Below are 12,449 nucleotides of genomic sequence, written 5' to 3'. Positions count from 1 at the left end.
CTCGCATCTATAGGTTGGGGTCCTAGAACTTAACACTCTGGCTAGAGATTCCTGCAGGTTGACCATATGGTTGTTTCTCACTGCTTCACCTGATGTCCACAACTTTGGTCCCTGCAGCTGCCACACTCTTCCTCCTGCCCACATGGCATTTAAAGGAAGGAGTGCCAGGGCCAGGCTTCATAGGCAGGAGGGAAGCAGAGTCCCAGGCTGGAGTCCAGCACACTTCTCCTCTGGGCACTTAGAGCCGCTGGTGGTGCTGACAGCTCCAAGGGAAGGCTTATAAGCCACAGAGCAACTGAGGCCGGGGCTAGACGAGGACAGGACCATGCCTATGTGTGGCCAGCAGACAGGCAATAAGACCCCCAGCCAGCCTGCTCCCTGCCATGCAAAACACCCACTAAAAGGCCACCCACAGACCAGCATTCAGGTCTGTGGCCAATATCAGAAGAAGGTAGAAAAGCAGGGCCAGCCCCCCTGGTGGGGCCTCTTACCGTTCCCACTCATGGTGCTGACTTTTGCAGTGAGGCAGAAGATTTTATCGCAAGAGGCTTTTCTCCAGCTGGCGAGAAGCAGAGAAACACCCAGGCCCCAAAGGCGCTATATAGCAACCACCCTCAAGCAGGACTGGCGCACATTTGAAGAGGGAAACTGCTCCACACACTGGCCGGGCAGCCGCCATTTTCTTTGGCAAAGTCAGGAATGGCAAAGGCTAGACTGGAAGCACTTGGGGCTCATGCCCCAGCCTTTGTGACCCCCAACCCCAACTCCTTCCCAGGATCTAGCTGAAGCCAGAGCATTGGCCTGAGTGGCCAAGAAGAGGTTCCAGCCCTGAAGGGAGCAGGACTTTCAGCACAAAGGTAAAACTGCAGCAGCACAACAGGCCCAAGGATTTGAACCCACATGCTCTTGAACCACAGTCAGATGCCTTACCCCATTAGGCCATGTAGTCACAGTGAGCTAAGCTGCTTCACGCACTTCTTTGAAAAGGCAGACACTGTGTTTCTTGGGTCATCAACTGAGGGGGGCTGAGTATCAGAGGGGTAGCCGTGTTAGTCTGGATCTGTAAAAGCAGCAAAGAATCCTGTGGCACCTTATAGACTAACAGACGTTTTGGAGCGTGAGCTTTCGTGGTGTGAATACCCACTTTGTCAGATGCATGTAGTGGGGGGCTGAGACTTTCTGGGCACAAGAAGTCGAGTTCCCAGCGAGATATGAGATTTAATTCAATGGAGCCAAGTGCAGGACTTTGTCAGGGAGGCTCAGGCATGCGGGATTGGGGTTCCCATGCCTGAGCCTCCTCCCGGCCAGCGCTTCCATTTTAGGCGGCCTAGTCAATCGCCTAGGGTGCCAGGATTATTGGTGGGCAGCGTTTTGCAGGGGAGGAAACAGGCGGCTCCGGTGAGCTGCCGCAGTCGTGCTTGCAAATGGTCGGCTGCTCAGCTCCAGTGGACCTCCCGCAGGCATCCGACTGCGGCAGCTCCACCGGAGCTGCGGGACCAGGGCGTGGGATGGAGAAATTGCCGTGTGCCTAGGGCGCTAAAACCCCTAGCGCCGGTCCTGGGGTGCAGCGAGGACAAGGCGGCTGTCTAGGTGCTTAGATATAGTCTCACTGAGGAGGGAGGAGGAATCCTGCTGACAGGCAGTGGCTGTGCAGAAAAAGAGGAGGGGTTCCTGGGACTTTTTTTGCCTTACGTTTGCCTGCCTGCTCGCTCTTGTGGGTGAACAGTGAAGATGTTCTCAACAAACCCAGGTAGCTCAGTTGGTAGAACATCAGATTCCTAATCTGAGGGTCCAGAGTTCAAGCACCAGTCTGGGTGCTCAGCTTTTCAAGTTGCCTTGTGTTCCAGTACCCAAATGCTGTTTGCAGCCACATGCAGATTCCAGAAACCATGGCCATTTGCTGGAAAGGTTCCTTTTCTCAGCAATCAGGAGAGAGGCCACATCCACAGGAACAGGTAGAAAGCACAATCTCTGGCTGCCATGAAGTGCTGTGGGGCCAGGTGCTGAGAAAGCCCAGAGGAGAGCAGCAGAGGTGGGTTGGGGAGGAAGAGAAGCAATGAGTACAGAGGGCAAGTGTAAGGGGAGTCTGCTCTGGCTATGGTGGGGGAACTTCCCTGGCATGACCCCGTAACTGGCCAGTAGAAGGATCTGAGTCCCCACCCCCTTACCCAGAGGCTGCCTGACCTCAAGGACTCTCTTTCTACTCTCGTGTGTGGCAGAGACCTCGCAGCCCCAACAAGGCTGGGCCCAGGATTCCTGGGGGGCTTGTCATGATCACTTGAACACGGGCTATAGTGTCCCCACTCTGGGGTACTCTCTACACTCTGGGCACTTCCCTGACCCACTCCTCATGGCATGTGCTTCAAGCAAATACCATTTAGTACCCAGCAATCAATGTAAAACATAAGGAAAGATGGGAAAGAAAAACATGTCACCCTGTCCTGTGGTGCAGGGAGATCACAACCAGCGTCTCTGGAGTGTCAGGGCAGGTCACAGTCTCTCCCTCACATGTCCCAGGCCTCCTTCCCAGGCCTTGGCTGTGCTGCAGGGACACTGCCATGGCCTGGACACTTGCTCTGGCAGTGGCCACATGCTCTAGGTGAGAGGCCCCTTGTTCCCAATGCCTTCCACTCATGTAAAGCTGGTCCTATGGTGTAATGGGCAGCACTCAGGACTTTGAATCCTGCAATCTGAGTTCAAATCTCAGTGGGACCTTGTGGTAAAGCCCTGGAGCTCAAAGTGCTCAACTTCCCTGTCTCCAGCTGTGCAAAACTGGATCTTTCTGCTCCTGCTGGGTGACTTGTCCACTGGGGCCAGGTCTTCAGTTGGGATGGGCACAATGGGTTGGGGCTCTAGAACTTGCTACTCTGGTTGCTGATGCCTGCAGTCCTGTGATTTGACCTGGTGGTTGGGATTCTCACTGCTTCACCTGTTGCCCACAAGTTTGGCCCTTGTGTTTGCTGCTGTGCTTTTCCTCTTGCCCACATGGTGCTTGAAGAAAGCAGGGCCAGGGCCAGGCTTGATAGGCAGGAGGGAGGCAGAGTCCCAGGCAGGAGCCCAGCTACACCTCTCCTCCTGTGGGCCCCTAGAGCGGAGGCGGCTGGTGCTGACAGCTCCAAGGGAAGGCTTAAAAGCTACAGGGCCAGAGGAGGGGAGGATCATGCCTATGCATGGCCAGCAGACGGCCACAAAGACATCCGGCCAGCCTGCTGCCTGGTATGGCAAACACTCACTGAAGATGTGCTTAATCCACTTGCTGATCAGGAGGAAAATTTGTCAAAATGTGTGTGCGAGGAGAACCCGCTTGGCTCGGAAGGAGCGAGGAAAAAGAGCGAGTGAAAAAAATAACTTGTGAGACAGCAAGCAAAAAGAACGTGAAAGGAAGAGAAAGAAATAAAGGGCGAGAAAAAATATTAGAAAAAGAAGGAAAGAAAGCAAGAGCATGAAAGGTAGAGGGGAAAAAAGAAAGCAAGAACATACAAGCTAGAGAAGGAAAGGAATGAAAAAAAACAAATGAACCACAAGCACTAGTTGAAGCTGGAATGGGAGAGTCAGAGAAAGGACAGACTGACCCGTTAAGCAAGGTTGCAGCCCAGATTCTCCATGTTGGGGGAACAGGCCTCCCATTTCCATCCTGGCCCTGCTTGGAGGGACCATCCATAGGTGACTATTGGCACCCCCATGCTCTGAGGAGGGGGCAAGCCCTCCCCATACCTGCCCCTCGGGACACGGGCTCTCCCCAGTCACGTTGCCCCCTGCTGGATAGACCCCTCTAGGTCAGAACCAGTCTCAGCCCGGGTCAGACCCTGGGAGCCAGCCCCCTCTGTCGCCACGGCCATGTCTATTGGTCTCCTGGAAAGGTCCATTCTCACTGGTAGCTGTCCAGTGGCAGTGAGTTCCACAGGCCTCGGCACATGCTGTGTGGGGCAAGAAGTCCTTGTATTGGGAGGAGTGGGAGTGAACTGTGTGTAGTTGTGTCTCTGAGCACGATTGTGAATAGTCTGATGTGTGTGTGTGTGAGATTGTGAGTGTGACTGGGAGTGTGATTGTTTCTCTCCTTGGGGGTTGGGCTAGCATGCCCCTCTGGGTGTGTTGTATGTGAGTGTTCTTGGGATTGTGCGAGTCCCTTTGTGCATCAATGTGGGTGTGTCACTTGCTGTAGGATACAAAATCCTGCAAAGCCAACACACACACACACACACACACACACACAGAGAGAGAGCGAGGCTCAGCCTCAGCAGCAGGGGGCAGCAGGGACACACACATCTCTCCTGGGCCAGCTTGGACAATTTCCCATCACCACCTGGCACAGTGCTGGTGCCCCCATATGGGGGTGGGCAGTGACCGGGCAGGAGGGCAGATGTGCTGGATTCAGAAGGAAGCACTTTGGGAAAATCAGTCAAGGCCCTTAGCAGAGCTGGAACATGGACCCAGTGACCCCTGCATCACCCTGGGACAGGAATGGGGTCTAGTGGTCAGAGCAGGGAGGGGGCTGGTCACCAGGACCCCTGGGTTCTATCCCTGGCTCTGGAAGTGGAGGGGGGCTAGAGCAGGAGGACTGGGAGCCAGGACTCCTGCATTCCATAGGGGAGACTTTTTTCCTGTGCTTCCCTCCCTAGAGATCACAGCCCAGCCCCCTAGTGGAGAGTGAATGGGAACAGCAGAAATGGCTGGCTGGCTGACGCTGACACACACACACACACACACCCCGACAGGCCCCTGCTAGGACAAGCTCTCCTACTCCCACTGCTTTTCTTATCACCATGAGCTGCTCCCCACCAGGCACCACACCCCATTCACACACCTTTGGTCAATATGTAGCTCAGTGGCAATCACTGCCTCTGAAGTGATTCCGGTGCAGCACTTCACAGCATGAACTCCCCACCGGATTCTGTCCACATGCAGAGAATTCTCTCACGCCGGGCCCTTCGGTTCATCTCGCTGCTCTCCGCACTGCAAACCCACACTGCTCATCTGCATAACTCCCGCCCATGGACACATGACACACCTTCTGGCGTTTTGGGTCTCAAGTGAAATGAGTTGCCTGCGGGGGAGTGAGCATATCACCGCTATGTCTCAAACCCCCACCTGCACGTCAGAGCCCAGCACCCACAGGCCAGCCCGGCGGGATTGTCTGTGAGCCCCACGCTGGGGGCGGGCTTCAGGGAAGATCCAGCCCCATACACAGCTGGCAGGCAGAGATATCTGGCGGGAAAGGATTGTATGGTAATGGGGTCGGAGAAAGGGGGAAGGAGAGACCCAAGCCCACCGACCTGTAGGGGCAGGGGATATTGGGGTCAGGAGGAAAGGAAAGGGCGGTTGGGCAGAGAAACCAGCCTAGGGTGCAGGGGAAATGGGGTGGTGGAGGAAGCTGGGGAAGCAGGGGATGTCTGTAGTGAGGGACAGGTGGTTCAGCTGTAATCCGAGCCGGCAGGGGGAGGGGGGAGCTCCTGGGCAGAGAGTAAGGTACAGAAAGGATCGGCCGGGGGAGGAAAGGCAGACAGGTTTGGGTTTGGGCTGTGGGCGGAATTCAGGGTATCCTAGCTGGGATCCAAGCACCCTGAACCCCCAGAAGGACTCAGATGGAGGAGTCCTGACTGTGCCTGCAAGCTCTGCTGTAACCTGTGTTCCTGTTGCCAATAAACCTTCTGTTTTACTGGCTGGATAAAAGTCACTGTGGGTCCAGGAAGAGGGGTGAGCAGGGCTGGAACCCCAGACTCCGTGACAACTGGCGCAGCGGGGAGATACTGCACCCCGTGGACGGCGCTTCCTGCAGTAAGTGACTGGGAGCAGTAAAACGAAGGGGTGATTAAACCCCTGGGAGTGTGTGCCCAGTGAGAAGGACTTTGCAGTAACAGGGTCCCCTGGGGATTGCAGCACGAGCGGTCCCGGGGCGGAGGAGTCTGCAGCTCGACCCTGGCAGAGAGGTGGTGACCTCAAGAAGGGCTGGTGCACTAGGGTCCCCCGGAAACCGTGGGGAGCGGCGAGCACCCCGACCTGTGAGTGGGCCAGCAGGAAGATGTACGCCAAGCGGCGCAAGTGTGACCTGCTGGAGCTGTGCAAGCAGAGGGGGCTGCGCACAGGGAGGCTGACCAAGGACCAGCTGATTGCCCAGCTGGAGGAGGGAGACCGGAGCCCTGTCTCTGAGGGAAGCAGCCTGGCAGATGCAGCGCAGTCACCAGTGTCTGTCCCCTGGGAGTGGTCAGCCGGCGATGAGGGCTTCCCGAGACCCCCCCTTCCTAGGCCTAGGGGAGGGCGGGGAGGAGCCCAGCGAATGCCGAGGGCACCGTGACCCCCCGGCCAGCAGGGGATCCTGGCAGCGAAGCTCACCCCCCAGCAGGGGATCCTCCCGGCGACGCTCGACAGCTGTGGAGCAGCTGTGGCTGGAAGAGGTTAAAGGAAGTTGAGACGGGAGGAGCTCGAGTTAAAGAGGCAAGAGCTGGGAGGAGAGGTGATACCAGCGTAAACATGAGGAGAACCAGCGCAGCGTGAGCTGGAGGAACCAGCGTGAACATGAGCTGGAGGAGAGGAGAACCAGCGTAAACATGAGCTGGAGAGAAGGCCGTAAACAGGCTGAGGAGCCGAGCTGGCCCGGCTGAGGAGCGTGAGCCCCGGCTGCGGTGAGTGAGGGGGGACCCAAGCCTACACGAACTTTGATAAGCGCTTGCTGCCCCGGCGTAAGGAGGGGAGGACATAGATACCTTCCTGACGGCCTTTGAGAATGCCTGCGAGCTGCAGGGTTGGCCTGCAGAAAGGATCTCAGTTCTCACCCCTTACTGGACTCCACAGCCGTGGAGTGTACAGTCCGACTGAAAGGGCGGAGGCGGGGGGACTATACGAACTGTTCAAACAGGCCCTGCTCCGCGAGTTTGGGCTGACTCCTGAGATGTACCGGAAAAGGTTCCGGAGTCAGCGTAAAACCCGTGAGATCACATACCTACAACTGGTCAACCGGGCCCAGGGATGCCCGCAAGTGGACAGCTGGGGCCCAAACTAAAGAGGACTTGCTGGACCTATTCATACTGGAGCACCTGTATGAGCAGTGCCCATCTGACCTGAGGCTGTGGTTGAGGGACCAGAAGCCGGAGAACCCGCAGCACGCAGGGCCAACTTGCCGACCAATTTGTGGACAGTCGCGGCAGGGGATGGAATGGCAGGGAGGAGTCTCGAAGGAGCAGGCCTGCTCAACGCAGAGAGAGTCATCATGGGACCTCCCAGCGGGGGCCTATGGAGAACCCCCCAAAAGGGGAACATCCAGTGTCAGGTCCCTCCGACCCACTCAGGGGACCACGAGACATGGGCTGCTATCAATGTGGCCAACGAGGCCACATACGGGCCCAGTGCCCCCAAGCTCAGGGACAGACCAAGCAGACCCAACCCACAGACGTGGGTGGACTGGGTAAAAACCCAATCGGAAGATGGGCTACATTCCGGGAAAGGGGGGCTGGCAACATACCACCTATGAAGGAGGAGGAGGTCCCCAGGTCAGCTCCTCTGGGGGCTGGAAGCTCCAGCCTCGGGTTCTTAGTTTAACCGGGTGGGCGCGGGCTGCCCCTCCGGAAGAGTGCATTGTTTCCCTGGAGGTAGATGGGAGGGAGGTCACTGGGTACTGGGACACGGGTGCAGAGGTGACGCTTGCCCGACCCGAGGTGGTGGGCTCAGATCGGATGGTGCCCGACACCTACCTGACCCTGATGGGCGTGGGCGGGACCCCATTCAAGGTGCCCGTGGCAAGAGTACATCTGAAGTGGGAGGCCAAGGAGGGCCCCAAGGACGTGGGGTACACCCATATTTGCCCACAGACGTGTTAATGGGAGGGGGACCTAAAAGGACTGGCCTAGTAGCACTCAGAGTGCCCTGGTCGTGACTCGTAGTCAGAGTCGGCAAAGGGCACTGCACCCCGACAACGGGGAGGTACTCGGCCCAAGGTGCAGGACCCTAACCTGGGGGGCGGGGAGCGCCCAGGGGCATGGCTCAGAGAGGCTGCGACCTCAGGCCCAGCCAGCAAGAGAGAGCTGGTCCCCATCCCTGTCCCAGCTGCTGAGTTTCCAGGCGGAGTTGCAGAAAGATCCCTCCTTGCGGAAGCCCAGGGACCGGGCTGACCTTAGTGCGGAACAGACCTGAGGAGAGGTTGCAAGGAGAGGTTCCTGTGGGAGAAGGGGTTCCTGTACCGAGAATGGGCTCCCCCAGGGGAGGTAGAGTCATGGGGATCAGGAGGCAGCTGGTGGTTCCCCAGAAGTTTCGCCACAAGCTGCTGTACCTGGCCCATGACATCCCTCTCGCAGGACACCAGGGAATCCGGCGTACCAGGCAGAGGCTGCTACAGAACTTTTACTGGCCTGGGGTCTTTACCCATGTCCGACAGTACTGCCAATCCTGTGACCCTGCCAGAGGGTAGGGAAGGCCCGGGACAAGGGGAAAGCAGCCTTGAGGCCTTTACCCATCATAGAAGAACCTTTCCAGAAGGTGGCCATGGACATAGTGGGACTCTCAGCAAGATGACCGGTCAGGGAAAAAATACATCCTGGTGGTGGTGGATTTTGCCACTCGCTACCCCGAGGCAGTGGCCTTGTCCTCTATTGAAGCAGACACAGTGGCAGATGCGCTGCTGACAATTTTCAGCCGGGTGGGGTTCCCAAGGAGGTCTTAACGGATCAGGGGTCCAACTTCATGTCGGCCCTGCTCCGGTCCTTATGGCAGAAATGTGGGTGGCAGCACAACTGGGCCTCAGCGTATCACCCCCAGTCCAACGGGCTGGTGGAAAGGTTCAACGGGACGCTGAAGATGATGCTAAAAACATTTATGAACCAGCACCCGCAGGATTGGGACAAATACTTACCTCACCTGCTGTTCGCGTACAGGGAGGTACCCCAGGAGTCTACCGGGTTTTCGCCTTTCGAACTGTTGTATGGAAGGCGAGTAAGGGGGCCCTGGACCTGATGAGAGATGAATGGGAGGGGAAGGCCACTCCCGAGGAGAGTCAGTGGTGGAGTATGTCCTGACCTTCCGGGAAAGACTGGCCGAGCTCATGGGCCTGGCCAGGGAGAATCTGGCCCGAGCCCAGAGGAAGCAGAAGGTCTGGTATGACCGCACAGCACGGGCCGGGCCTTTGCCACCGGGGATCAGGTGATGGTTCTCATCCCGTGAGGAAAAACAAACTCCAGGCCGCCTGGGAAGGACCCTTCAAGGTTATCAAGCAACTGAATGAGGTAAACTATGTGGTGGAGCTGTCAAACCGGGCACATCACCGCGGGTGTACCATGTGAACATGATGAAACCATACTATGACAGGGGAATGTGGTGTTGGCCGTGTGTGGACACTGGGAGGGGCAGGGAGATGACCCTTTAGTGGATCTATTCCCTGGACAAAAGCTGGTTCCCCCCCTGGAGGCGATTCCCCTCTCTGATCAGCTGACCATGGCCCAGCACGCTGAGATCAGAGGGGTGCTGCATCTGTACCGACAGCTGTTTTCCAACCAGCCTGGACGCACTAATTTGACTGTCCACCGGGTGGAGACCGGGTCACATCCCCTATAAGATGCTCCCCTTTTCGGGTCACTGGGTAAAACTGCCCAGGATCTGGAAAGAGAGGTCAGGGACATGCTGGCTTGGGTGTGATCCAGCAGTCTTCCAGCCCTTGGGCTTGCCAGTGGTGCTGGTCCCAAGAAGGATGGGTCAATCCGGTTCTGTGTGGACTATCGAAAGCTCAATGCCATCACCGTATCTGATGCCTACCCCATGCCCAGGCCTGACGAGCTCCTAGACAAGCTGGGAGGTGCTCGGTACCTCACCACCATGGATCTTACAAGGGCTACTGGCAAGTGCCGCTGGACGCAGATGCCAGGCTGAAATCGGCCTTTATCACCCATCTGGGGCTCTACGAGTTTCTGACCCTGCCCTTTGGCCTCAAGGGAGCGCCGGCCACCTTCCAGCGCCTGGGTGGATCAGCTACTGAGGGGGATGGAGAGTTTTGCCGTGGCTATATTGACGACATCTGCGTCTTCAGCCAGACCTGGGAGGACCATGTGTCCCAGGTTACACAAGTCCTGGACGAATCCGGAGGCTGGGTTAACCGTAAAGGCTGAGAAGTGCAAGGTGGGGATGGCGGAAGTATCTTACCTGGGCCATCGGGTGGGGAGCGGCTGCCTGAAGCCGGAACCAGCCAAGGTGGAGGTGATCAGAGACTGGCCTGCTCCCAAACCAAGAAGCAGGTCCAGGCCTTTATTGGGATGGCGGGGTACTATCGAAGGTTCGTGCCCCACTTTAGCGCCATAGCCGGCCCCATCACTGAACTGTGCAAAAGGGGAAGCCAGACAAGGTAATCTGGACCGAGCAGTGCCAGGAGGCTTTCCGGGCGCTGAAGGAGGCTCTGGTCAGTGGCCCAGTTCTGGCGAACCCAGATTTTGACAAACCCTTTATGGTGTTCACCGACGCCTCAGACACGGGACTGGGGGCAGTGTTAATGCAGGAGGATGAAAAGGGGAGAGACACCCCATTGTGTACCTGAGCAAGAAGCTGCTACTCTCCGGGAGCAAAACTATGCGGCCATCGAGAAGGAATGCCTGGCCATGGTGTGGGCCCTTAAGAAGCTAGAGCCATATCTCTTTGGGCGACACTTCACTGTGTACACCGACCACTCTCCCCTGACCTGGCTGCACCAGATGAAAGGAGCCAACGCCAAGCTCCTGAGGTGGAGCCTGCTCCTGCAGGACTATGACATGGACGTGGTCCATGTGAAGGGAAGTGCCAAACCTGATAGCGGACGCGTTGTCCCGGAGAGGGGGCCCTGAACTTCCCCAGGTCACTGGGCAGAGTGACCCCGCTCAGTTCAGTTCCGAAGGGGGGGGAGCGGGGTGTGATGGAGTAGGGACTGTCGAAGGATAGGGACTGTGTGGGGAACGGGAAAGCAGGGGATGTCTGTAGGTGAGGGACAGGTGCTCAGGCCTGTAATCCGAGCCCGGCAGGGGGGAGGGGGGAGCTCCTGGGCGGAGGAGAAGGGGACAAAGGATTCGGGCCGGCGGGGAGGAAAGGCAGGACAGGTTGGGTTTGGGGCTGTGGGGCGGAATTCAGGGTATCCTAGCTGGGATCCAAGCACCCTGAACCCCCAGAAGGACTCAGTGGAGGGGTCCTGACTGTGCCTGCAAGCTCTGCTGTAACCTGTGTTCCTGTTGCCCAATAAACCTTCTGTTTTACTGGCTGGATAAAAGTCACTGTGGGGTCCAAGCAGAGGGGAGCGGGGCTGGAACCCCCAGACTCCGTGACAGAAACCCAGCCTCATAGACCCCTAGAGGCAGCAAGATGTAGGGGGGCGGGAGGGGGGATGGCAGAGGAGACACTCATCTCCATAGATCCCCAGAGGCAGGAAATGAGGGGAGAAGGGAGGAGGGAGGGATCCAGCCCTATAGACCTGTAGGGGCAGGGAGATATTGGGGGCAGGAGGGGAGAAGGGGGACTGGCAGAGACCCAGCCCTGGGTGCAGGGGAAATGGGGTGGTTTGGAGGGAACTGGGGAGGAGAAGAGACACATGGCAGGACATATGTTGGGACAGGGAAACTGAGTCACTCCAAATACATGAGAAGCAGGGCAGGGTAGAGGCAGATCATGCTGGTCCCAGGGTAATTTCGGGGGGCAGGACCGGCTTTAGGAAGTGTGGTGCCCAATTCGAACAGTTTCGATGGGGCCCCAGCAGGGGTGACTAAAAGAAAAAAACACTTAAAAAAACAAAACCCTTTCATTTCTTCCATGTATTATTTACTTTCCATGACTATATACATAATAACAAAATTATATATTACATACATTGTATCATATATTAATTAGCTGATTTGCACTTTCATATTAGGAAAATAATTTGTTTTGATAATCGTACAACTGATTTTCTTTACTAATGTTTATTTTATTAAAATTTATAAAATATTTCCTTATTAATATAAAATCGCCCCTCCTTCCCCCCCGCCGCGCCGCCCAGCCCCATGGAAACAAACCGTCCTTCCCCAGCTCCGCCCCGTCGAAACAAGGTTGGTGGGGGGTTGGGAAGAAACGGCACACATGGGGTGACCAGATCACAGCAGTAAAACAGGACCTGCCCCCTCCCTGCTCAGCCCCACCATCACACCCCTCTTCACCACCTAGCCCCCTGCTGGCTTGCTGCATCCCTCCTAGTCAGTCCCCCACCCATCGCTCACTTCCTTTCACCTTCTCCCTCATCTGCCAGAAACCACCATGCCTGCCCCTAGAACTCCTGCTGGCTCAGTGCTTGCCTCTGCCCACCCGCCACTTGCCCCCAGAGCCCCCCCCCTGCTCTGCCTCTTCCTGTCCCTGCTCTGCCCCTCACCCAAATCCCACCTGCTGTTCCCTTCTCCCTCATCTGCCAGAAACCACCATGCCTGCCCCTAGAACTCCTGCTGGCTCAGTGCTTGCCTCTGCCCACCCGCCACTTGCCCCCAGAG

General features: G+C 57.0%; 1 long non-coding RNA gene and 1 other non-coding gene across 2 annotated transcripts in view; one reads left to right on the top strand and one right to left on the bottom strand.

Annotated features, from left to right (window-relative positions):
* LOC142047607 (uncharacterized) overlaps positions 1 to 12,449 on the bottom strand; it is a 114,542-nt gene that overhangs the window by 22,402 nt on the left and 79,691 nt on the right. The window lies entirely within an intron of this gene.
* On the top strand, positions 2,644 to 2,715 carry TRNAQ-UUG (transfer RNA glutamine (anticodon UUG)). Its single transcript has one exon. It is a non-coding gene; the product is annotated as a tRNA-Gln (tRNA).

Source organism: Chelonoidis abingdonii, chromosome 1 (genome assembly GCF_003597395.2).
Source record: "Chelonoidis abingdonii isolate Lonesome George chromosome 1, CheloAbing_2.0, whole genome shotgun sequence".
Lineage (NCBI taxonomy): Eukaryota > Metazoa > Chordata > Testudines > Testudinidae > Chelonoidis > Chelonoidis abingdonii.
Note: the sequence above shows the minus strand (reverse complement) of the source record. Positions and strands in the feature narration are given on the sequence as shown.